Source organism: Schistocerca americana, chromosome 4, assembly GCF_021461395.2.
Source record: "Schistocerca americana isolate TAMUIC-IGC-003095 chromosome 4, iqSchAmer2.1, whole genome shotgun sequence".
NCBI classification, from domain to species: Eukaryota; Metazoa; Arthropoda; class Insecta; order Orthoptera; family Acrididae; genus Schistocerca; species Schistocerca americana.
In genome coordinates this window covers 825,762,368-825,787,661 of record NC_060122.1, presented here as the reverse complement: position 1 = coordinate 825,787,661, position 25,294 = coordinate 825,762,368, and the positions used below count along the sequence as shown (strand labels likewise).

Below are 25,294 nucleotides of genomic sequence, written 5' to 3'. Positions count from 1 at the left end.
GGGACATGACCAATTAATGTGGCTCTTAACATACTCAATACAGCCATAAGCTAGTTAAAAGGTGTGTGTTTTCAAATACATCTCCAAATGATTTTATTAGGTGCATGATTCTCTCTCTTGTCCCTCTGCAATTCCCTAGACAGCCACACCATCAACCACCACTCCTTTCCTACAAACCAAGATGGCCAACCTCCATAATATCCCCCAGCCTTCACTGCTGCCTCCCAGGCCAGTGGTAACTCATGATCATAGGCACCATTCACAGCAGTACAGGGTTCTTAACAACCATCTAAAGTGCTTTCCCCTCCTGAATTATCTGTATTATACTAGGGTCTCACTGTCAGCCTTAAATCTGCGTTTAATCATGCTGCTTTGGTGAAGGACCTACTTTCCCTCACACATGTAACTGGAAATATCACTTTGCAACCCAATCCCAAAACCATTCCAACAGCAAACCTGTTATCCTGGTTTTGAACCCAGCCTTGAACAGTTCTAACCATTATCCCAACTTTATCCACAACCACTACCTCAAAATCATCCCTTACAAACCTTCCAAGAATTCCTCACATCCATTATTGCTTCACAACCCTTCCTCAGATTCCTGCAGCATGACCCTAATCTTTCCTCTGCTGTGCTTCAGGCTCCTTATTCCGTAAAAGCTGATGATTACATCATTGTCCTCTCAGTGGACAAGGGATCTACCACTGTGGTACTGACACACAGGAGTAGGTAAGCAAGGGTGTATACTAGCTGTGTGACACCAGGACGTACAACATCAGCCTTCAAGATCCCATCTCTGTGATTCAAACTGACCTGCAATCCCTTACTAAAACCTCAGGCCCCTCACAATGACTGACACCTCAATCCATAGACCTTCTTACCCCACCAAAACCACACATCCCCACCTTTTACCTTTTCTTAAGATCCACAAACAAAATCACCCTGGCCGTGCCATAGTTGTTCGCTTCAAAGTACCCACTGTATGTTCATCTGCCTTAGTTGATTACAAAGACATCCCTCCTATATTAAAGACACCAACCATTTCGTAGACTGTCTGAAATCTGTGCCCATTCCACTTGTGACGAACAAGCTGGGATAATTTTACTTCCCCTCTTGTTTTGCCATCTGCCTTATATATACATACACTACTGACCATTAACGTAGGTGAATATAATCTGTATTTTCATAATGGAGAAAGGTTGATCCCCAGTTTTAAAGAATGTAACACCAGATCTAATTTTGTGATTAGTTGTATGTATGTAATTGATTTTCTAATTTATTTCAACTGTTCCTAGTTAATACTTTCATTATAGGGACAAATCAGTGATTGTTTTGTAACTTAAATTCTATTGTTGACAAATAAACAAATATAAATTCTGTAATAATTGTAAACATTTGGAAGATGAAATGCTATTAATCTTAAAGTATTTATTTGGCTCTATTCGAAAACATATTAGCAAAGCCAGCTCTTTATTAATTCCAAAGAAATTAACAGTTTTGTCAAAAGTATTGTTTGCTTAACTATATATGTTAATTTCACGATTTAAACAAATAATTCGGCTTAACTCTTGTAGTAGAAGAAACTGTTAAAAAAGAACGAATTTTTCGACGTATTCAATTAATTTAATGAGTTAAGTTTTAATTGTAATTTCTATAAATTAAACTTCGAACAAAGTGTAGTTTCAGTACATATTATTGTGAGGACATATAAGGGCCTGATTTGTAGTCACAAGACAGTCAGTCCACAGCTGAGTTTCAGACAAGAAACCTGTGTAGGTTAGAACAACAACAATGCTTCAACTTAACTGTGGAATATAATGAGGCTTATCAAAAGTTAAACAGTGGTGCACTGTCCACATAACTGTGTATTATTCAGGGGTTGTGGAAAGTGAAATTAAAGTACTGTGTAACTTAACTGTGCACCTGTCAGCGACATTATTTACAGTAGTCAGTGTCTGAATCCACAACCCATTTTTCAGCGAGTGTAAGCACCTAGTATGTCGACACTGAGGACAACAAACGAAGAAATAAAGCAGGCAGAATCGCTACACACTCCCACCACACACCTTTGTCAGTACATGCTGAGTTTTGTCTAGTGTGACTGGCTGCACTTCAGCAGTACTGCCCATCCTGCCACAGCAAGATGTCAGTCCCAAAGTTGTTTTAATCTCAGTTGGAGTGCAGTTTTGTGAATGGCCCTGGGCACACTTGCCAGTAGTCAGTACCAATTACATGTTCTGACTTTCTTCAAACTGATATTGAATTTTATTTTTCCTCACATGAGAAATGTGCTAAATATATACTTGATTACATAAAAATCATAGTTATGTATGTCAATCAGTGGAAAATTCAGGATGGAATACAACAATATGCACAACAAAATGACTGTCACAAATAAGCTTTCAGCCAGCAAGGCCTTCGTCAGAAGTAGACCACACACACACACACACACACACACACACACACACACACACACACACACACACACAGATATATTCACATGAACATAAGTCACACACATGACTGTTGTTGTGCCTATCTGCGTCTCAGCATATCAAAAAATTAATAGAACAAAAGAATTGACCAAATCTACCTTCAGATAACATTTTTCCAAAACTGAGCCACATATAGCACAGTGTCATTGGCAAACAATAAATCTTATTCTGGGCATGAAACTGGGCAGAGGGGGCATTGGCACTGGTGGCTGGCGGTTCATTGTTGGCTGCACTCAGACTTCCGCCCTCTGATATTAAGTTCCATGACTTAAATGATGTCTTAGCCCTGCCAGTCTTGATGCTTCAATCTTCACAGTGAAAATCTTGCCTTCTATGTCTGGAGGATGCTTTTCCTTGATTTCCAGCTATGTTGAAACTGTTGATGGCCTAAGAGTGAGTTATGCTCCAAAGCTTCAGTCATTCTTGATCGGCAACGACTTCTTGAAAGATACTTGGAAGGTACAATGGCAGCAAGGGAGTAGTTCTTACCAGGAGTGAGTTTGAAGCAACTAGTGATCAACCTGTAAGCTTCATTCAAGGCAGGGTCCACAGTCTTATAGCATGTGTTGATATGTACCACACGGGGGATTCATATTGTGAAGCAGAGTAGCACCGACCCCTTGCTGCTGTTCTGAGAACTTTTGGTTTTCTACCCAAATTTGTTCATTATAGCTTCCTTAGAATAACGTATCTGGCACCGGCCTTATGTTGATGGTGAAAGGAAGATTAGAGTTTAATGATCTGTCGACAGGAAGGTCATTAGAGATGGAGCACAAGCTTGCACTATTGAAGGATGAGGAAGGAAATTGGCCATGCTCTTTTCAAAGGAACTATACCGGTATTTGCTTGTTACAATTTGAGGAAATCACAGAAAATCCAAATTTTGATGGCCGGACAGGGGTTTGCACTGCCATCCTCCTGAATGTGCGTCCAATGTGCTGATGCTGCACCACCAGACTATGTCTTGATGTTGGAAATTGTAATGGTCGCCTAGTCGTAGATATTGATATAATCGCACTATTTCACTCCCATTTACGGAGCTTGTTAGCAGTTGATGTTAGGTTGGCGCCATTAAAATGCATTGTCGTAATCGCTGCTACTTGCTGGATCGCTGCTGTGTGTTGATGCTGATGCTGGCTCTAAATCTGGTTGTCTAGGGATAAAAAGATGAGGTCCCGTATTTTTGATGTACTTTTGATGATAAATAACGAGCGAAACCAACAAATATTTAAACTTCAAATATTTATTGCTCTGGTGGCCATCTTAATTCCACTGTCCACCAAAGACAATGACACATCACAAAGTAGTACTTCTTTTACATGTTCTTTGCATTGTCTATCCACCTCGAACAATAATACACAAACACACTTTACCAAAGTGACATTCTGACTGCGCCCCCGACCATTCTTGCTGCTTGTATTTATAACCTTGTCAAAGAACTACTAAAAAGAGATATAGTTTATAAGTCACATGTACATCTGCTATCATAATTTGTGCAGAAAAGTTATTAATTTACATCGAGTGACATAATTTAACATGTTATTAAAATGACAGACAGATTTGTTGACTTGACAGAATAATTCTTTGGTACAAAAAGGCCGTTTTTTAGAAGTTTGTCAATTGATTTCTCTAATTTGCATAAATAAGTAAATAACATGAATTATTAAGAATTACATTGGTTTTCATCTAAAATGGAGAGTTTATGTGAATACTGAGTGAAAACGGTCCTAGTGAACAAATAGGTTTCACTGGGTGATTTTTATTTAAGGAGATCCAAAATACGTAAGTTGGCCACTATTTTTCGTACTTCATATTAATTATTTAAGATGATCTTAGTGTTTTTACATGATGACATTTGCTGTATCAGTGATCAAGTGATATTAACTTTTGTGTGGGTCAGTTATTCATTATAATTTAATGGGTTGACTGTTTATGGAGACATGTTATGCAATCATTATTAACGTACACAATAACTTTTCTGTAATCATAAATACCCGTTAAACTGGTTGAATTTGGAGGGTATCGCATACTTCGGTAAAGTAAAGCCCTTAATAGGTTCTGTTACAAACTGCATGTTCTAAAACTGAAGAAATGACTCAAGAATACTTGTAGTTACTTTGGTGTGAAAGAATGTTCCAATAGGGGTTCCATTCCAGGAGGTGGGTAATTTCTGTGAATCATTTATATTTTTGCGGTGGAAAGCACAAAATTGAGATTTTAATGGCTTTGGCTTTAAGTAGTTAGCATTGTATTATGTACCATGTTCCTTCAGAGTGCTATCAAAGGGTGAGTATTACCTCTTCGTAGGTTGCACCCAGGCTAGCTAGTGCAAAGTCTAGTGTAAATATAGAATAGCAATGGAGCCAGCCAGCGCTCTTTCTTTGGGCAATCAATTTTTCTGTATTCTCCATTTACTTTATTGACCTTGAAAGTCGACAAAAATTTGTAGGGTATTTTGTTGGCTTTCCAGATCAGTAAAGTAAATGATGGATAAAGAAATATTGAATTAATACATTGTTTGGTAGTGCAGAATTCAAGTTCAGTATGTGGACTGCTTCTTCGGGGGAGGGGGGGGGGGGGGGGGGGGGGGGGTTAGCGGAATATTGACCAACCATTTCCCCTCACTAGGTGCACCCTTTGTATTAACCCATATTGCAGTGAAGCCTAAAATTAATATGATTTACTTTATACCCTCTGTTTTCTGTAACTGCATATTCATGAATTACATATCATTTGCATAAGTAGTGTATTACTAATTAGAAATACCAATAATAATAGTGGAATATGGTTGTGGAATGCATACCATCTCTCCCCCTCTTCCTCTCCCTCCCCCCTATCCCCTTTCCCATCCTCTCCCCCAGCCCCCACTCCTCCTCCTCCTCCTCCTCCTCCTACTACTACTACTACTACTACTACTACTACTTCTTCTTCATTCTAACAATAATATGGATATTACTGAGCATACCAAGTACCATGCTCAATGACTGGACAATACTGCTTTCTTAGTGAAGGGAATGATCTAATCTGAAAATAATTCGTGGCAAACCCAACATTTGTAATCACCAAATCTTTGTATTGTAATTCTGATAATGAGTAAATACGTAGTTAATATCACGATATTCTATATCCATCGCTACGTTGTAGAGACTCTTAAGTAGTACCTTTATCTTTACTTCTGTGGGAATGGTTCACATCTCACGAAGTGGTTTATAAGGGAATATCCTACTCTGAGATCCTCTCCACAATTGCTTAACAGCTTACACTCATGAAGGGCAACTCATCTAAGGTACAAAACTGCTCTTTTAAGTCAATGTTTAGAACGTTTAGGTGCAAGTTATTGATTTTAATAAAGTTGGATCCATGCTGAACACACAAGTGGCACCGAGACAGCACACTTGAAGCTGAGTATAAGTGGATTTGAAACAGTAAAACACATTATCTTGTCTAAACATTGATATGTAGTGGTTTGTTGCTTGTAATCAGTGCAACCTTGCTAATGATGTGGTCAGTCAATTATATAGTTCTTCTGTAGTAGATCCGTAAGGCTTGAAATTAGTGTCTTTCTGCAAACTCACCAGGTGAACACACAGTACTTTGGAGGGCATGAAGGCCAAAATCTGTTCATCGCAGCAGTCGTGAGTGTCCATAATACACTCCACCAAATGCACTGTGATTAAATTGGTCCCATGAACCCACACTGCCATCCTGGCATCAACTTCCATGGATTATCAGCACCATCCACAACCATTAGTATTTACTTTGGCCTAACTATATCTGCCCAACCAAAGGAACAGTCAACACCATGTAGCAGTTCTGCCTGCTTTATTTATTTCGGTTGTTGTCCTCGGTGTCGACATACTGCATTGCTACACTGGCTGAAAAATAGGGTTTGTAATTTGGACACTAACTAAGGTAAATAACATAGCCGACAGATGCACAGTTGCATTTCACAGTCTTTTACTTTCATTTCTCACAACCCCCTATACACATTTAATATGGCCAGTGTGCTATTGTTTAACTTTCCATAAGCCCCATTAATAGTTTGCAGGCAAACCTCCACATACTGCTACAATAATTTACTACTGAAGATCTACAAGCAGTAAAAACATAGCAACAAAGTTTACAGTTCTTGAAGAATAGAAAGGTACGTATGGAGCCGACACTGTCACTGTTTTAACACACGGCCTAATTGTGTAACACTTATTTCAGTTAAGTTGAAGCATTGTTGTCGTTCTAACCAACACAGATTCCTCATCTGAATCTCAGCCGTGGACTGACTGTCTCATGACCAAAAATCGGCTTATATATCATCACAACAATAAGTACTGAAACTACCCATTGTTTGAAGTTAAATTTACAGAAATTGCTATTAAAACTTAACTCATTAAATTAACTGAATACGTCGAAAAATTAGTTCTTTTAACAATTTCTTCTACTACAAGAGTTTAGGCCGAATTATTTGTTTAAATCATGAAATTAACAAATATCGTTATGGAAACCATACTTTTGACAAAACTGTTAATTACTTTGGAATTAAGGGCTGGTTTTGTAACGTGTTTACAACTAGAGCCAAATAGATAATTTAAGAATACTAGCATTTCGTCTTCCAAATGTTTACAATTAGTACAGAATTTATATTTGTTTATATGTCAACAATATAATTTAAGCTATGAAACAATTACTGATTTCTTCCTATATTGAAAGATACTGAATAGGAATAGTCAAAATAAATTAGAAAATCAATTACATATATAAAACTAAGCATTTCTCTTTTATCAAAATACATATTGTACTCACATATGTTAATGGTAATTAGTTTAAAAATGAAAAAAAAAAAAACAAATTTAAGTAGGCAGAGGCCAAAACAAGATGGGAAGTAAAAACATCCCAGCTTGCTGTGACACAACCATGTCCACCATTCCTAGCATTTGAAAATCTACAGAGACAGAATCTCTGGCTCATTGATTATGTTTCAGTATGAAGGAACTGTTGTAATCAGCTAACATCAGTGTGGGGAATTATCTTACATTTGGTGTTAGGATTGTGAATCACTGTGACTTGACCAGAAAGAGTTAATGTAAGGGCTCTAAGTTGTGTGTTGGCCTCTGATTTGCTTTTCCACTGTCTGCTCGGTGCTGAAATTTTTACAGGACTTGGACTGTGTGTGAATTGTTAATGACCAGAAATGGATTCTGTAACTGGCTCAGTGTGTTGCGTTGCTTGGGTGCACGTCTTTGACTTTAATTATGATATCTTGTTTGACTCATTAGGAAGATGATGACATTGGCTAACCTTCATAAACAAATAAATAAATCATTTCAATTGATTCAGCTGTGGGTTCTTGGTGAAACATTGCATTCTGTATTGACTAAACAAAATTTTCAGTCTCATTTCACAGACTGTATTGTTACTGTATGACCTTGGTTTTGGATTATGAGCCCCTTTTCTAGTGCACAACGTGTGCAACTGTGGAACCGCGACCATGTTTCTGTACACCAATCTACTATACGTAAATGGCTGCCTAGCCTCTATTTTACATACTGTAATGCCACTACCCAGTTTTTAGCTAAAGTAATGAGAAACCTGCCATGAAGACTTGCCTTAACAACTGTGGGCTGGTAGCTTCAAGTGTGGCAACATGCCAGTCAGAAAAAGGTGCACGAAAGGGGATTGTGAGAATAGGCTAGCCACGTGCAGCAGAAAACTGCACTGCACAGCAGTAATGACTGTAGCTGGTGGGTCGATGTCACCCCACCAGGGCAACTCTCTTGTTATGGGTGATGTGACTAGGGAGCAGGTTTTAGCACAACAGATGTACCTTAGTATCTGTCTGGATTTTGAGGCAGAAGGAATTCTCTCATCACCGAACTCCAGCAGCAGCAACAACAATAGCTGAAAGACACCGAGGGCTATGCCAGGCATTGAGATGACTTGGTATCAGCAGCAGGAGCCATGGAGTTGAGACCAGGCTGTGCCTGCTGCCGCCACAACCAAATTTCTGGCGCCTCAGCACCCAGCGCTGTCTGACCCCTTCCAGGAAGTGCCACCAGTCCTCAATACCGTAAGCTCTGAGCATGCTTCAACGACCACCGTAAAGCGTGATGGTGGAACGTTGTACGGTACAGAGCCTGGGGATCTTGGCTTTACTGCCTGGCTCGCGAGGATGGTATAAACCTCTATAAAAAAAAAACCTCAATCTCAAGGTGTGCTGCGTGCCGAGGAGACGCATGGCTGTTGAGGTAGAACAATTGCTAGCGGGCGACCTCTGGGGAACCTGCCTCCCTTGGCTGTATTAGGCTTACCCAGGGGCAAGCGGGGCACTGTCTGGGTGGACATTCCTTTCCCTAGCTCGTGGGACCACCATGAAAAGAAATACAAATAGTGCGCAAGCACGAGTCTCTAAGAAAGGAAAGTTCAATTCCTTAAAGTATGACCCCCAATTGTTCCCTTCCCTGCCCACACCAGGGGAGGAACGGCAGTCTAAATTACCTGGTGAGACATATTCTCCTCGATTTCTGGTTTGCAGCCAAATAGATGGGGACTCATTTCTGACCACAAAGCCTCAGTTTTTTGTGGAAAATTTAGACGACAAGTTTGAGAAGTTGAGGGCCTGTCTAAAATGAGGTGTAGAGCAGTCCTCATACAGACAGCATCCCCAGCAGCCACGGGCGTTGCTTGCTTGTGACAAGCTCAGTGATGTTGCAGTCTCCATTATGCCTCATAAGAGCCTCAATATGGTTCAGGGACTTATTTTTCATCGTGACCTGTTGTTGCAGTCTGACGATGAGCTCCGTGCAAATCTGGAACACCGCAGTATCCACTTTGTACGACGTGTCTTCAGGGGACCTAAAAATAGTAGGGTCGCCACCGGCGCCTTCATTTTGGCTTTCGAGGGTGACACCCTGCCCGAGAAGGTCAGGGTGATGACATATCGATGTGATGTTAAGCCTTACGTCCCTCCTCCCATGTTCTGCTTTAAGTGCTGGAGGTTTGGGCATATGTCATCGAGACGTGACGCCAACCCTACCTGTCGGGATTGTGGACTTGCCTCCCATCCCAACGTCCCATGTTCGCCGCCCCCTGTTTGTGTCAACTGTGGACAGAAACATTCACCTTGCTCGTCAGACTGCGCGGTTTATCAAAAAGAACGGAAGATTATGGAGTATAAGACCTTGGACAGGCTCCCTTACACAGAGGCTAAACGCAAGTACGACCGACTTCACCCCGTGCGCATTTCATCGACGTATGTTGCAGCAGCTTCGATATCGCCGTCCCTGGCGCTGAGCCCCCAAGCTCAGCCGCTTTTTGTGGGCCCTCCAGCCTGGCCGTCTATTCCTGCCACCCTGGTAGTTGGGGGAACACCCTCTTCCATTGCTCCCCTGTTTTCAACATCGGGAGTAACAACCCCTCCTTCTTTGGGGACTTCAGTCCCCACCTCTGCGCCGGAGAAGTGCCCACCTGCTCTGGCTCCCCCCGCGCGGAAGGGATCGCTTGGAGCCCTCCCTTCCACGGTTACTGCCCCTCCCGATGTCAGCCAGTGGCTGAAAAAGCCACCACCTGAGGGCCATAGGGCTTCCCAGGTCTTCCTCGGTCCATGAGGCTTGGTCGGAAAAGCCCACCCAGCCTGATAAACCAAATCCTTCAATGGAATTGCCTTGGTTTTTTCCACCACCTTGCTGAGTTGAAACAGCTTTTGTGCTGTTTCCCTGCCACTTGTCTGGCCCTACAGGAAACCTGGTTTCCTGTTTGGTAAACCCCCTCCCTCCATGGCTACCGGGGTTACTATAAGAACCGCCTAGAATACGACAGGGTGTCTGGCAGGGGTCTGTGTTTATGTTCTTGCCACTGCTCCCTGTGCCCCAGTGCCACTTCACATGGCTCTCGAGGCTGTGGCTGTTAGAATCCAGGCAGGAATGGAGCTTACCATCTGTTCCCTCTACCTTCCCCCAGATGAGGTTGTCCCTCTTGCTGACCTAGCTGCCTTGTTCGCCCAGCTCCCCCCACCGTTCCTCCTTTTGGGGGACTTTAATGCCCACCACCCTTTATGGGGTGGGGCCCATATCTCGGGCCAGGGTAGGAACATTGAGGCTCTCTTGGCACAGCAGGACATTTGCCTCCTTAACACTGGTGCTCCCACCTATTTTAGCTTGACTCGTGGCACATACTCGGCCATTGACCTCTCTCTTAGTAGCCCAGGTCTTCTCCCATACCTCAGTTGGAGGCTCCACGACGACCTCTGTGGTAGCGACCACTTTCCTATTCTGGTTTCTCTTCTTCAATCCCAACCCCTTGACCAACTGCCACGATGGTCTCTTCGTGGAGCTGATTGGGCAGCCTACACCTCAGCTACTATGGCCATTGCTCCGCTTCCTGGTGACATTGATTTGGCAGTGGACGAGGTCACTATGGCCATTGTTTCTGCTGCCGAGGCAACTGTCCCCTGTTCTTCAAGTACCCTAAGGCGTAAGTCAGTCCCTTGGTGGACACCAGAGATTGCAGAAGCTATCCGGGACCGTCGGCGAGCCATGCAACGTCGCCGGCGTCATCCTCCCCTAGAGAATCTGGTTGCCTTTAAACGGCTGTGGGCCCGGGCTTGACGGTAAATCCGGCAGAGCAAACAGGACTGCTGGGAACAATATGTTGCCACCATAGGTTCTCGCACCTCCCCATCTCGGGTGTGGTCGCAGGTTCGGCGCATTTTTGGCTTTCACCCTCATGCGTTTGTCCCTTGCCTTTCTCTTTGGGGTACACTTTGTACTGACCCAGTCGCCATCGCCGAACATCTGCCAGAGTACTTCGCTCATAGTTCCGCGACAGCAAGTTACAACACAGAATTCTGCGTCATTAAAGACCAGGCTGAGCGTATGCAGTTGTTGTTTCGCACACACCGTTGAGAACGATACAACACCCCGTTTGGTGAATGAGAGTTCCAAAGTGCCCTTACAGCTTGCCCCGATACCTCTCCAGGTCCAGACCGAATTCACAACCAGTTTCTTCGCCATCTCTTGGCGCCCTGTCAGGGTGAATTACTCGCCCTGTTTAACTGCATCTGGATGGGGGATGTTTACCCAACTCGTTGGTAGGATAGCATTACCATCCCGGTGCTGAAACTTGGTGCAGATCTGCTGTGGTTGATAGCTATCGCCCTATCAGCCTTACCAACATTATGTGCAAACTCCTGGAACGGATGGTGAGTTGGCGCCTCATGTGGATCCTCGAAGCTCGGGGCCAGGGCCCAGCAACAGGTGGGCTTCCGTCAGGGCCGCTCAGCGATCGACAATTTAATCTCGCTAGAGTCGGCTATTCGTACAGATTTTACTCAGCAAGAACATCTAGTTGCTGTTTTCTTTGATCTTCGGAAGGCGTATGATACCACCTGGCGCCATCATATCCTTGGTACGCTGCACGAATGGGGCTTACGGGCTCCACTTCCGATTTTTCTGTGGAATTTTCTCTCCATTCGCTCCTTTCGGGTTAGAGTTGGCACTTATTTTAGCTCTGCTAATATTCAGGAGAGCGATGTCCCGCAGGGCTCGGTTCTCAGTGTTCCCCTCTTTTTTGTGTTGGTTAATGGTCTTGCGGCTGCGGTGGACTCATCGGTCTGTTCCTCTCTATATGCCGATGACTTTTGTCTTTATTACAGTTCCCCAAGCATCAGTATCGCTGAACGGCAGCGGCAGGGAGCTATCTGTAAGGCACATTTTTGGGCATCAATCATGGTTTTCAGTTCTCAGCCTCTAAGACATGAGTGATGCATTTCTGTTGTTGCTGAACGGTCCACCTCCATCCAGAGCTCTACCTTGCCAATGAACTCCTTCGCATTGAGGAGATGCATTGCTTTCTTGGCGTGCTGTTTGATGCTCAGCTCACTTGGACACCTCATCTTCACGAGTTTAAACAACAGTGCTGGCAGCACCTCAACATCCTTCGCTGCCTCAGCCACACCGTTTGGGCGGCTGCACGAACAACCCTCCTACAGCTCTATAAGGCCAGTCCTGTCTCAACTACGGAAGCGTGGTGTACGACTCAGCAGCACCTTCAACGTTGCAGATCCTCGACCCGATTCTCCATTGTGGCGTCAGACTGGTGACAGGTGCCTTCTGCACTAGTCCGGTGACCAGCCTTCTTGTAGAAGCTGGAATCCCTCCCCTACGATTCCACCGACAACAGTTGCTTGTGTCATACATCGCCCACATCCATGCCTTGCCCAACCACCCAAACCGCAGGCTCTTTTTTCCATCTTCTGCACTCCCCTCCCCACGATGGCAGCCTAGGTCGGGTCTACCGATCACGGTCCACGTTCGTTCCCTTCTCTCATCACTTGAGTCCTTTCCCCTCCCTCTATCCTTCCAGCCCTCTTCTACCCCTCCTTGGTCCCTCCCTCGCTTGCGGCTTTGCTTGGATTTGTCCTGCGACTCCAAGTCGTCTGTTCCACCTGCCAGTCTTCGTCAACAATTCATGGCTCTTCTTGCCTTGTTTCGCGATGCAGATGTAGTCTACACCGATGGTTCTGTGGTCGATGGACAGACTGGGTTTGCTTTCATCCACAGCAACTACATTGAGCAGCATTCCCTGCCTTGTGGGAGCAGTGTTTTCACTGCGGAGCTGGTTGCCCTTTATCGTGCACTCGCTCACCTTTCCTCCTTCCCTGGGGAGTCATTTGTCATATACAGTGACTCCCTGAGTGGATTGCAAACACTCAACCAGTGTTTTTGTCGGGAGCCTTTGGTGCGCGGTATTCAATATGCTGTTTTTGCTCTCACCGAGTGTGGTCGTTCAGTGACGTTTGTGTGGACCCCGGGCCACATCGGCATTCCAGGAAACGAACGTGTCTTATCGGTTGGCCAAGCAGGCCACCACTTCGCCACCCCTGGAGCTTGGTCTTGTGGAAAGAGACCTCCGGTCAGCCCTACATCGCAAGGTCCGCGATGCCTGGAGCTCTGAATGGTCTGTCTTGAACACCCCAAATAAGCTCTGCATGGTAAATTCTTCCACGGCCGTATGGAACTCATCCTTGAGGAGCATGCGTAGGGACTCAGTTGTTCTCTGCCGTCTCCAAGTTGGACATACGCGGTTGATCCACAGCTATCTCCTTCGCCGTGAGAACCTGCCCAAGTGTCGCTGTGATGCAGGGCTGACAGTGGTCCATCTTCTGAAGGACTGCCCCCTTTTAGCCCCCTTGTGGCAGTCCTTTAATTTCCAGCTGCACTTCCTTTAATTCTAGGTGATGATGCCTCTATAGCTGACTCAGTTTTACGTTTTATCCATGCCGCTGGGTTTTATCATTCATTCTAGTGTGGGCGCTCTTGCACGATTTCTCAGGCTACACCCACTCCAGCGACTTTTAATTGTGAAGTGGATACCAAAATAGTGTCTTTTATGGTAACAAGTTGTGTTGGCACCTCTATCAATGCTTTCCAGCTGGAGGTTCTTCGTTTGTACTTGAGTGGTTGATCTTTTACCTGACCCATCAACCACTGTAGTCAGTTTTACTCTAGTCAACTATTTGCTCTGCTCCTTTTAAGTGTCCTCTATTTTGTGTTATTGCGGTGTTCATTTTAGCTTTGTACCCCTTGGTGTTCCCTCCCTCTGGGTGCAGAGACTATGCTTTTGCTGTATAGGCCTTTTGCAAGTATGTCTGTTTGGAACAGGGGACTGATGACTTCGAATTTTAGCCCCCATCAAACCCCAAAACCAACCAACCAACTAATTATCTCGGAGGCTACTGCCTCATTAGGGAGTTGTGCTGTTATCTCAGAATCTGGGTCATTTTCTTGCATGGATCATAAAATTTTTCTCTCCTGTTTTGCTCTTCATTTTATATTACTGTTGCTCACTTGGTTGTGTAACAGTACAGTTTATTGTTGTGTTAGCTGAAGCAGTAATGAAGGAATAGAAGCTGGCTTGCAACTGTAAAACAGCAGTGGAACAGTACAAAGCAATATTATTTGTGATTGGCACACTTTATACATTGGTGCGCTCGCTTGAGGGTTAAGTCAGGAGGTCGATGGCTAGTAACATCCTATTGCTTTCGCATCAAAGCGGTTGAATGGAGCAGAAAGGTATTACACTACAACAGAGGGAGAGAGGTGTTTAGCTTGGTTTACAAAGTAATATACTTCTGGTGTTACCTGCATGTTAGAAAGTTCGAGGTAATGACAGTGCTTTGAAGTGTTCACTAGATTTGAAAGACTCATCCAATAGGTTGAAAAGGTGGACATTAAAATGCAGTGAATTTCAACATGAAGTATCCACAAGCAAGAAAACATGGAAAAGCAGATGGGTTGAACAGGAAAGTAGTGGTAATACAGGCAATAGGTTAGGACCTTGGAGAATGGTAGACTGCGCAGAGGGCCGATGAGGAATGGATACGATATAGCAGGCAGCAGCAGTTCAGCGTGCATTACAGATTGTTGTGTAGAGAGACTAAGTTAGGACAATGGATGGTTGTGTCAGTGGTATTAAAGGAGGAATTACTACGTGAAATGAATGATCGTGTTTTGTTGGACCATATAGGGTGCAGAGTGACAAATACTGGTGATAGGGAAGGAAAACAATTGTTTTAGAAATTGTACAGAAGTGTGCAGCATGCGGATTTGAATTGAAAGCAGGTACTTTTGCAGAAGTTGCCAGATGCAACGGAACCATTTAGTTTCATTGGGGTGGATGTTTTAGGACCATTCATGTGAATACCACCACGTAGCCATTTTGTGCTGACCATAATAGACCATTTTTCTTGTTACATAGAGATTGTGTTGATACCAAAACAGCAGGTAGTCACATTCACACAGGTGTTGGTGAATATGTGGATACTGAAGTTTGGAGTGCTTGGGGCAATAATTACTAAGCAAGGGAAAAACTTCATATTGCACCTGATGAGAAATGTTAGTTACTAAGAGTAAAGAAAATTAAGAACAAGTCAGCTTCATCCTCGGACTAAAGGAAGGACAGAACGAGTTCATTGGACAGTTGGAGAGATACTTGGGTGTTATGTGAATGCACATCATTCGGATTGGGGCACATATTTATCCTTTGTAGTTAGTGCATATCTCAACAGTAGTGAGCAAGCATGAATTATTCAAATGTTACATGGTACACACCTATTGGGTGAAATTAGTGGCAGTTGGAAAATTTATGCAAATGAGAGAAAAGGGGTGTTGCTAGTGGCAGAAGATGGGGATCGATATGTGGTAATGACCTGAGGGTGAGCTTCAGCAGTGCAAGAGAGGGATCATGACCATATGCTCGACATGTAAGATCGCAACGGATGGAAGTCCACATATCATGCAGTTGTTCAGAGGTAGACCAGAGGGATGTCCCATGTCAGAAAGAGGCGATCGAAGCAAAACCGTATTTTTGGAGAGCAGATTTACTTTGGATATACTCCATATTACACACTAGCATAGGGGTGTCACCATTTGAGGTGGTGTATAGGCAAATGATGCTGTCACAATTCAACATGATTAGACAGAAAGTAGGCAGGAATGGTAGTCAGTCCTAGAATTTGCAAGAAAAGTGAGAGAAATGTGGAAGAAGATCCAGTGAGTGAATACTAAAGCACTGGAGAAGACAAAGATTTACTGAAGCAAGCAGGAATATTAACCACAGTACAAAGTAGACAATGGGTGATGTTATTGTGTCCATATATTCCTAATGGGAAAATGAAGAAGTTTGTAACATGGTACCAGGGCCAACACCAAGGAGTTGACGCCACTAAAGCCAAAATTTTGAACAAAATCAACAATTGGGCATCTATGGCCATTCCAGAGTGCACGAGAACTGATTCCATGGGAAATTGGAATGAAAGTGAACATAGAACCAAAGGAGAAGAAATAAAGGGAAGAACAACAGGAGGTCCTGATACCTTGTGCTCGATAAGCATTGAAGCATAAGAAATGAATCAGTATGCATTGTTTTTTGTGGTTTCAGGTACAATTTCTCTTATGTGTTATAAAGCTTGTTTACATTGTTTTAGAGAAGATTGTATGCTTTTGTTATTGTATTGTGTTTCTGTAGTTTATCAAGATATGCTGTCAGAGAAGCAGGCTTCTGAGGGAAGGGTAGGTGATAATGGTCCCTGTCCTCAGATTGCTATATAGAGAAATGGCCAGAGGAGAAGAATGCTAGTGTTGACAATTTTGTACCTCTTCACCAGAGTCAGAGGGGGGAGACTGCAAGATCATCATGTGGATGGATTTACTGTATTTTCCAGGCAACAAGATACAGTGTTATCCAGTCACAGATGGTCATTGAGTTTAGTATTCAGTGTTTGGGAATTATGGAATGAGGTAAGAAGACTTGAAGAGGTGTTTTCAAGGATACACCAGTTACGCTGGGATCTATTTGACGACAAAGATCCAGTGTGGAGAGTAAGCAGCCCTCACACACACCACGGGGGCATGGACGCTGTAACCAGCAACCGACGCCAACGGCGCCAGCTGCTGCTCACCGGTGCTGAAAACAAATCCATTAACTGGCACCGACGCTGAAACCAACCTTCGACACTGGCGGTGCCTGCGCTGTTCACTGGCGCTGATTCGGCACCGGCTCACTGACGCAGCCTAAAACTCTGCGCCACGTGAGTGAAAGACAGTAATTATTGGAGTGTGAAGTTAAAGACAGACACTGTTCAATAATAGACCGTTAGTATAGTTATTATACTCAGAGGTGATTTTTTTTTTTTTTTTTTTTTTTTTTTTTTTTTTTTTTTTTTTTTTTATGATCGCCAGATCTAAAAGTAAGCAGGATATGGGTAATACTCAAAAAATTGGCGAAATATCAGAACCAGCCATGGCCATGACAGTGAGTAGGGAAATGCCAGACTGGTCTGAAGTAGTGAATTTAATCAAAGCTCAAAACGCCCAAATTACTACTTTAAGTCTCAAGTTAGACTCGGTGAATACTCAGTTAAATGCTAAATTAGATGACCAGAAGGCAGAGTCAGCAACTTTAAGTGAAAAGATGGAAGGACAGAGTGAGGTTTTAAGTTCTAAATTCGAGGCCTTAAATGATAGAGTGGAGAGTTTGCAGTTAGATTTAAAAAATGAATTAAGTAATTCCTTGACTGTCCAGATGAATCAAATGTTTACTGACCTTAGCCAAAAGCAGAATGAGCAATTTCAGAAGTTGACTCAGAAGTTAGAATTTGATATTTAAGACAAATGTAATAATGTAGAAGCTGAACTTGGTGAAAAGTTAGGATCATTTCAAAGTGTATGCAATGTTACATTTGTTTCTGTAAAACAAAGATTATACACTGTGAAGGAAAGTGTAGAGAAGCAGGACAAACTAATTCCTATAGTCCAATCGCAAGTTGCAGGCGTTAACACACGAGTTGATAACATGGAACAAAATTTTAAAGAGAAACTAGCCAATTCAGACATAATAAATATTCTGGATAATAAATATCAGTTATCTGGAGGAACAGGTAGAAGAGATAATAGACAGAAAAGTTGCCACGAGGGTAACCTCTGACAACGTTTTTCAATATTTAGCTTTGGAACTTAATGGTACTAAGAGAGGCATAGATCATTTATAGAAAGAATTCAAACTTATGCAGGACAAAGTAGATAATAGAGTGACTTCTCCCAACGTAGTGTCAACTAGTGAAGTAATGACAGATTTACAACTGGGAGCAAATTTGGAACTAACCAGACAGTTTCCAAAGTTTAAGCCTGACGGGGCGGTGCATCCTACTCATTTTCTGAAACGATTTAACCAAGTCTTGCCGAAAAACTGGGAAGATTCAAAAAAGATCAAATTTAGGAGAAGCTACGGAATGGGGGCACTGTGAACATCGAGAACTTTTCGTTTTGGGAAGACTTCCAGAAGTAGTTTAATGAGAAGTATTGGTCAGAAAGCACCCAGGAAAAATTAATATCTGATTTGTGCGACACTAACAAGGGAACCTCCCCATTGCACCCCCCTCACATTTAATTATAAGTTGGCACAGTGGATAGGCCTTGAAAAACTGAACACAGATCAATCGAGAAAACAGGAAGAAGTTGTGTGGAACTATGAAAAAAATTAGTAAAATATATAAACTGAGTAGTCCATGCGAAGATAGGCAACATCAAGGACATCGGCAGGCAATGAGCGCCGTGGTCCCATGGTTAGCGTGAGCAGCTACGGAACGAGATGTCCTTGGTTCAAGTCTTCCTTCGAGTGAAAAATTTTAATTCTTTATTTTCAGACAATTATTATCTGTCCGTCCGTCCGATGCGAGGTAACTGCGCCGTAGTATGGGGACGCTACACCTAAACAAACATCGAAACACGCAACGTCAGTCGACTACAGCGCACGGAAGAGAGAGTATTCCTGCTAACGAGGCTCCCTGGCTGGCAGTTGACTGTTCGCTACTATGGACGAGAGTGCATTAAATACGTGAGATGTATTTCGTGGGTAATATGTTTTCGGTTCCCATTGGAGAGGCACGTCATTTCGTCTACTAAACGCACGGTTTTGCGGTGCGGTCGCAAAACACAGACACTAAACTTATTGCAGTGAACAGAGACGTCAATTAACGAACGGACAGATCATAACTTTGCGAAAATAAAGAAAGTAAAATTTTTTAGTCGAGGGAAGACTTGAACCAAGGATCTCTCGTTCAGTAGCTACTCACGCTAACCACGAGACCACGGCGCTCCCAAGCTCACGACGCCCTTGATGTTGCATATGTTCCTCCTGGACTACTCAGTTTGTATATTTTGCTTACTTTTTTCATAGTTCCACACAACTTCTTCTTATTTTCTCGATTGATCTGTGTTCAGTTTTTCAAGGCCTATCCACTGTGCCAACTTATAACTAAATCTGAGGGGGGTGCGATGGGGAGGTTCCCTTGTAAGTATTATAACAGTACGTGGGGTATGATGAGAAAGTATTTCGACTGGCATTTAACAAGTGTGAAGTACTTAGACAATCCCATGGAGGAAGAAGGGTTAGTTCAAATTTCAATAAGACGTTTACCCTATTGTGCCAGGAAAGATATATTCTGTAGTGGGTGGAAAACTGTAGAAGAACTGTTGTCTTTTGTGGACGCACTCGATGCCTTTAACAAGGACCATAACAAGAGCGTACACCAAAATGAAAATCAGACATATAAAAGGAATAGTAGTAGTAATTTTAGAAAACATGAGGCTAATTTTGCTAGAGTACACCAATGTAATAGGAGTAATGGTAACAATAATTACCAAAAGAAACATCCAACTTCGAATATAGGCCCAGTGACGTCGCAAGAATTTGTACCAAACAGTAATAGAGTACAAAGTGGTAATGTAATACCCCGATTCGGTAACCAATCAGTGATTACCGACAATGAGGAAAACATAGTATGATCTGGATCCAGGGCCGGGGCCTAGGTCGTAGAAATACATTAGGAGGCCTAGTCCATAATAAGTGTGTTAATTTCACACATAATATACCAACCAAATAATGGTTGTTACTGGAAAAGCCAAGCTTGACTCCCAATAATCCACAACCAGTAATAGTAGAAAAAGTGGAGAATGTTGAAGTTAACATATTTATAGACTCCGGAAGTGAGGTGTCACCGATTTCTAGAGCGTTCTTTAACACATTACAGACGAGACAACACTTCCCACTGTTGCCAGTAACTGGAGTGTACATAATCGATATAACAGGAACGAAAAGTAAAGTGGTCAAATACGAAACCAAAGTAAACTGCAACATTGGGGATATCTCATTTCATCAGACACTTTTAGTAGTAGAAAATATCAACAGGGATATCTTATTTGGGTTAGATTTTCAGGAAAATCTTCTATGTTTTGAAAAACAGGACAGTAGGTATTGGATACTGTTTGTGACAGACATCTACATTAGTAAACAAACATCAGAGAGTCGATGTCTGAGATTAACTGTAACAGCAAGATTGTCACCAGCGATCGATAATGTAAATCACGTATCACACCGCGCTGACAAACAAAACAAAGTAAACGAATCTCCAATATTAACCAATGACCAAAAATTTGATTTATCTAAAATTCTATTGGAATATGAAATGGTATTTTCTGGTTGTCTGGGTAGTATTAGTGACTCTATATGTAAATATAAAATCCAAAGATAATACTCCAATTTTCCGTAAGCCATATCCAATACCAGTAAGCTTGAAAGAAGCAGGTAAGGGGGAAATAGATAAAATGATTGACGATAAAATAATAGATTGTAGTAAGAGTGTCATGAACAACCCTCTAGTAATAGTAATAAGGGTTACAGGAGGTGTGCGATTAGTATTAGATGTGCGTACTTTGAATAAGCATATGGAGACGAAATGAGACAGACAAGTTAACATCGATGAATTGTTGTCCAAATTTGAGAAAGCAAAGTTTTTCAGCACGATGGACCTGACTGCTGGATATTGGCAAATTAGGTTACATCCTGATTCAAAGAAGTATACAGCATTTCTATTTGATGGGAAATCATATCATTTTAATGTGTTACCATTCGGGGTAAATATCTCAGTACCCGTGTTTATACTTGCGCTGGACGAGGCGTTAGGAAGGAAATTGTTAAAAGATTTAATAACATATGCAGACAATATACTGGTAATCTCATCTACCTGGGAAGAGCATTGCCTGACATTGAGTAAAACCCTGAAAAGGTTTAAAGAAAAAGATATTACAGTAAAATTATCCAAATCGCACTTTGCGAGGCAAGAGCTTAAGTTTTTAGGGCATATTGTAGGAATACAGGGAATTTAACCAGATCCAGAACGTATAAAGGCCATTAAGGAATGTCAATCCCCTAGAAATATAAGACAATTGAAGGGATTTATTGGAATGGCCAGATACTATAGGCAATATATACGAAGTCAAGAGCTGAACGACCCAAGACTTCTACGTTTGTTAAGGAAGGGAATACCGTGGATTTGGGACCAAGGGGCCAATGATGTGTTTGAAAATGTAAAAAGAGCACTGGTAGAATCACCTATATTACACCATCCAGTTATGGGTGAGCTGTTTAAAATATTAACAGATGCGTCCAGTTATGGTATAGCAGCAGAACTTTCCCAAGGGGAGAAGGGTCTGGAAAGTATAAATCACTGATCTATAGCTTTTGCTAGCCAGAGTCTTAACAAACATGAATTAAACTACACAGCCACAGAAAAAGAACTATTAGCAGTAGTATGGAGCACCCAAAAATTGCAAACACTAGTATGGGGGACATAAATCCATGTATATACGGATCATCAAGCTCTATCTTTTTTAATGAGTAGTCGGTTATTACATAGTAGGTTAATGCGGTGGATGTTGTTCCTGCAGCAATGTGGCATTTATACAGCATGTGAAAGGTTCTGAAAATATTGTACCTGACACTTTGTCTAGGTTGCCTGTGGACATGAAAGAGTTAAAACGTACAGAAGGACCCAGCGTAATTTTTGCGATTAATTTTATGATGATAATATATCCGTACAACAGGGTACAAGAAATGGCTCAAAGAATAACCGAAAACATCCATCATGATCCCTACTTTACAGAAATATATGCTATGTGTTACAAGAATTTCTTACCTCTTAGTCAAGCAGGGGGGGGGGGGGGGGGGGGGGGGGGGTGGAAAATTATAGGGCATAATTTAGTTTGGAGAGACAGTATAGCATCTCAATGGTGGCATTTATGCGTCCCGAAGTTAATGGAGGATGAGATTGTGTGGTATATTCATACTGGATATGGACACTTTGGAATAAAGAAATTTATTGCTCGCATGAATAGGTTCTATTATTTTAAGAAACTAGGACATAAAGTAGTATCTTTAATTAGAGCTTGTGAAACCTGTCAGAAGGTAAAAGAGAGTAACACTCATTTTAAGTACAAAATGTATCCAATCATTCCAATCTTACAGCAGCGGATTTCTTCAAATCAATTCCGAAAGGGAAGGGAGAAGTATCGTACATTTTTGTCATCATAGACTGTTGGTCGAAGTATGTTAAGTTGTATCCTATTAAGAAAGCAAATACACCAACCGTGATTCACTGTCTGCAACAATACTTTCTTGAGGTAGGCAAACCAAAACAATTTATCATAGACAATTGACCACAGTTTGTCAGTAATGAATTTAAAGAATTTTTAGCGTGGGAAGATGTTCGTCAAGTATTAATCTCCAACCATAATCAGTTTTCCAATTCCTGTGAAAGGGTTATGAAAGAAATTGGAAAATTATGCCACACCTATTGCCATGAAAAACATAAGTCATAGGCATCAAAAGTTAAAGAATTTGAGCTTATTTTAAATGAATTACCGCATTTGTCAACTGGAATAACACCTTTGGAAGTAATAGGCAAACCCTTTGTGGGAGAACCCCATATTAAATGTTTTACTTGGTCGGAACAACCTACTGTGAATTACAAACTTAATCAGACAATAGTTTCTAAGAACTAGGTTGAAAGGGTACAACAACGAGTAAGTAGACATAATGAGAAAGCTATCGAACTTCAATACAAGGTCGATGACCTGGTTCTAGTAAAACAGTATCTTCAGAGCTCTACCCTGAAGAGGGAGGGACACAGATTTTTCCTAAAGTATGAAGGACCTTACCGAGTACAAGTGGTGATACATCTCAAAGCCTTAGTTTTAGTAGATCCTATAACAGGATCAGAAAAAGGAAAATACAAAAAATGTTTGCATATCTCCGAGGGACGTTAATATTCTCTGTTAACAGGCGGAGTGACGACTGTCGGATCCCTAGTTTTCGGTGTTTCTTCTGCGATAAAATTTTCCTGCACTGAATTCCCCAACTTCTTACACTATCCCCCTATTCCTTACACTATCCCCCCTACTTCTTATATATCCTATTATCCACCATTAGAGAAACACACCAGTGTAGAATTGTGATAGCATCACCCAAAACTGATCCTGGTATGTGATTAAGTCGTCCTTGGTTGTTGGAGGATTGTGCCCGCTAAGTGTTTGGAAGAAGTCATCCTCGGTTGTTGGAGGATTGTGCCCGCTAAGTATTTTGAAGAAGTCGTCCTCACTTGTTGAAGGATTGTGCCCGCTAAGTATTTAAGTCGTCTTCAGTGGTTAGAGAGTAGAGAGTTGTGTCTGCTAGGAAATTTTATGGCATCGTCCTCGGTTATTCCAGGGGTGCCCCTGCCTGTCTTCATGACTTGTCCCTCATTGTCTCAACTTATTTTGACTTGCTAGGCAGCGACGTGTGATAAAGATTAAATCTGCCTAGCCAGCCAATCTCTCCCGCCATCCACATATAGTTAGGTCTTATTTTTGCCTAAGCTAGTCTTTGAAAGTAATCTCTTATCCGGTTTGTCTCTGCAAACCCGGGTGCAGAGGTCTTAATAAACTGTGGAGGATATTAGATTAATAGAAGATATGATACTGTAAGAATAATTGCATAATTGTGATAGTATGATACATAATTTTATACTTAATGCAGAATGTTTTTTACCTTTTATAAAACGTAATGTAAATGGGAGGGTTTATATCAGTTTTGAAAGTGGTGGTTAGTGTAAGTAATAGCATGATTTACACCAGCAGATAAATCATGACTAACATTAAACACACATCACACCTTCCAGACAACCCTCGCAGACATGTGTGCCTGATTCTTCACCATTTGCTGTTCCATAGGTGTTGCTAAGATTTTTCTTCAGGGACCTCAAGGGTTAAGGTGAGAATGTCCATTCTGTAGGAGACAACTTAATACCATACCTCCTCTGGCTTGTCACTCAAGTACCAGCAAGGTATGGATCCTGGGGAAGGGGGGTGGGAAGGGTTGGAGAGTATAAGCCAGAGAGGAAGGGTTTGTGATTATTGTTAAGGAATGTCAGTCTGACAAATATTCTGACAACTTGTAGGATAGTGGGGCTCTTATAACCCAAGTAAACACATTTTGTATGAATATTGTATGGAGGTAGAGTATATACCAAGAGTATAAAAGTTGAAAAGTAGAGGAGGACTCTAGGGTACTAAATGAAGTATTAAAAAGTGAGTGTGAAGTGTGAAATAGATTTTGTATTTTTACCAGAGGACATTTATAGTGTACATAAAGATGTATACTCGGGTAATGAACCTAGAGGCCTACTCATAAAGGATAAGGAGGACACAACCAGCATTTATTGGACACAACGGCAGATTGGCAGACCTAAGAAAGGCTGACCTATACTGTGCGGACAGGGGCACCAAGAAGGGGATTGACCTCTACCTTAGGAGAATAGGAATTTAAAGGGGTGTACCTACTGAAATGGAAGGAGGAAGGGCACTCATAGGGTCAACCCACGTGTAAGGTTTAGTTGCTGATCCGTGGGGAAAAGGACAGTATCGTGACAGAAGTCACACATTTTGTGGGAATTATTCTGGTAAGTTTGAATTCTGTATTTCACTAGCGGTATTATGTTTTATGAGTGTCAATAGGAATACGTTTATTTTGCCCAGAGTTCCTCCAGCCTACAGACTACTATAAGTAATGAGGCCATTACATACTAAAGAGGTCGTACAGAGAATTAGAATGAAAGATGAAATATTCAAGGATCCAGGACACCTGGAGTCTACGATTGGAGCTGAAGAGAGAGTCCACACCATTTATAAGTAAGGGTAATGCAAAATGAAATCATAAATAGAGGCTAATGTTCTAAATAAATAAATTAAAAAAATAGAGTAACGAGTCAATGGAAAGACAAAAATCGGAAGCCTGCTCTATGAAGTACAAGGATGTATGAGGAAAAAAATTGTGTGTATAAACTTGTGTAGTAAATGATTTCTTTTAAAATGTGGATTGTTACTAGATACAATGTTAATATACATAATGATTATGTATAAAATATCGCGTGTTCGATC

General features: G+C 41.9%; 1 protein-coding gene across 1 annotated transcript in view; it reads left to right on the top strand.

The window, feature by feature from the left end:
* Positions 1–25,294, top strand: part of LOC124612662 (non-homologous end-joining factor 1-like) — a 146,824-nt gene that overhangs the window by 15,914 nt on the left and 105,616 nt on the right. The gene's annotated exons all lie outside the window — the stretch shown is intronic.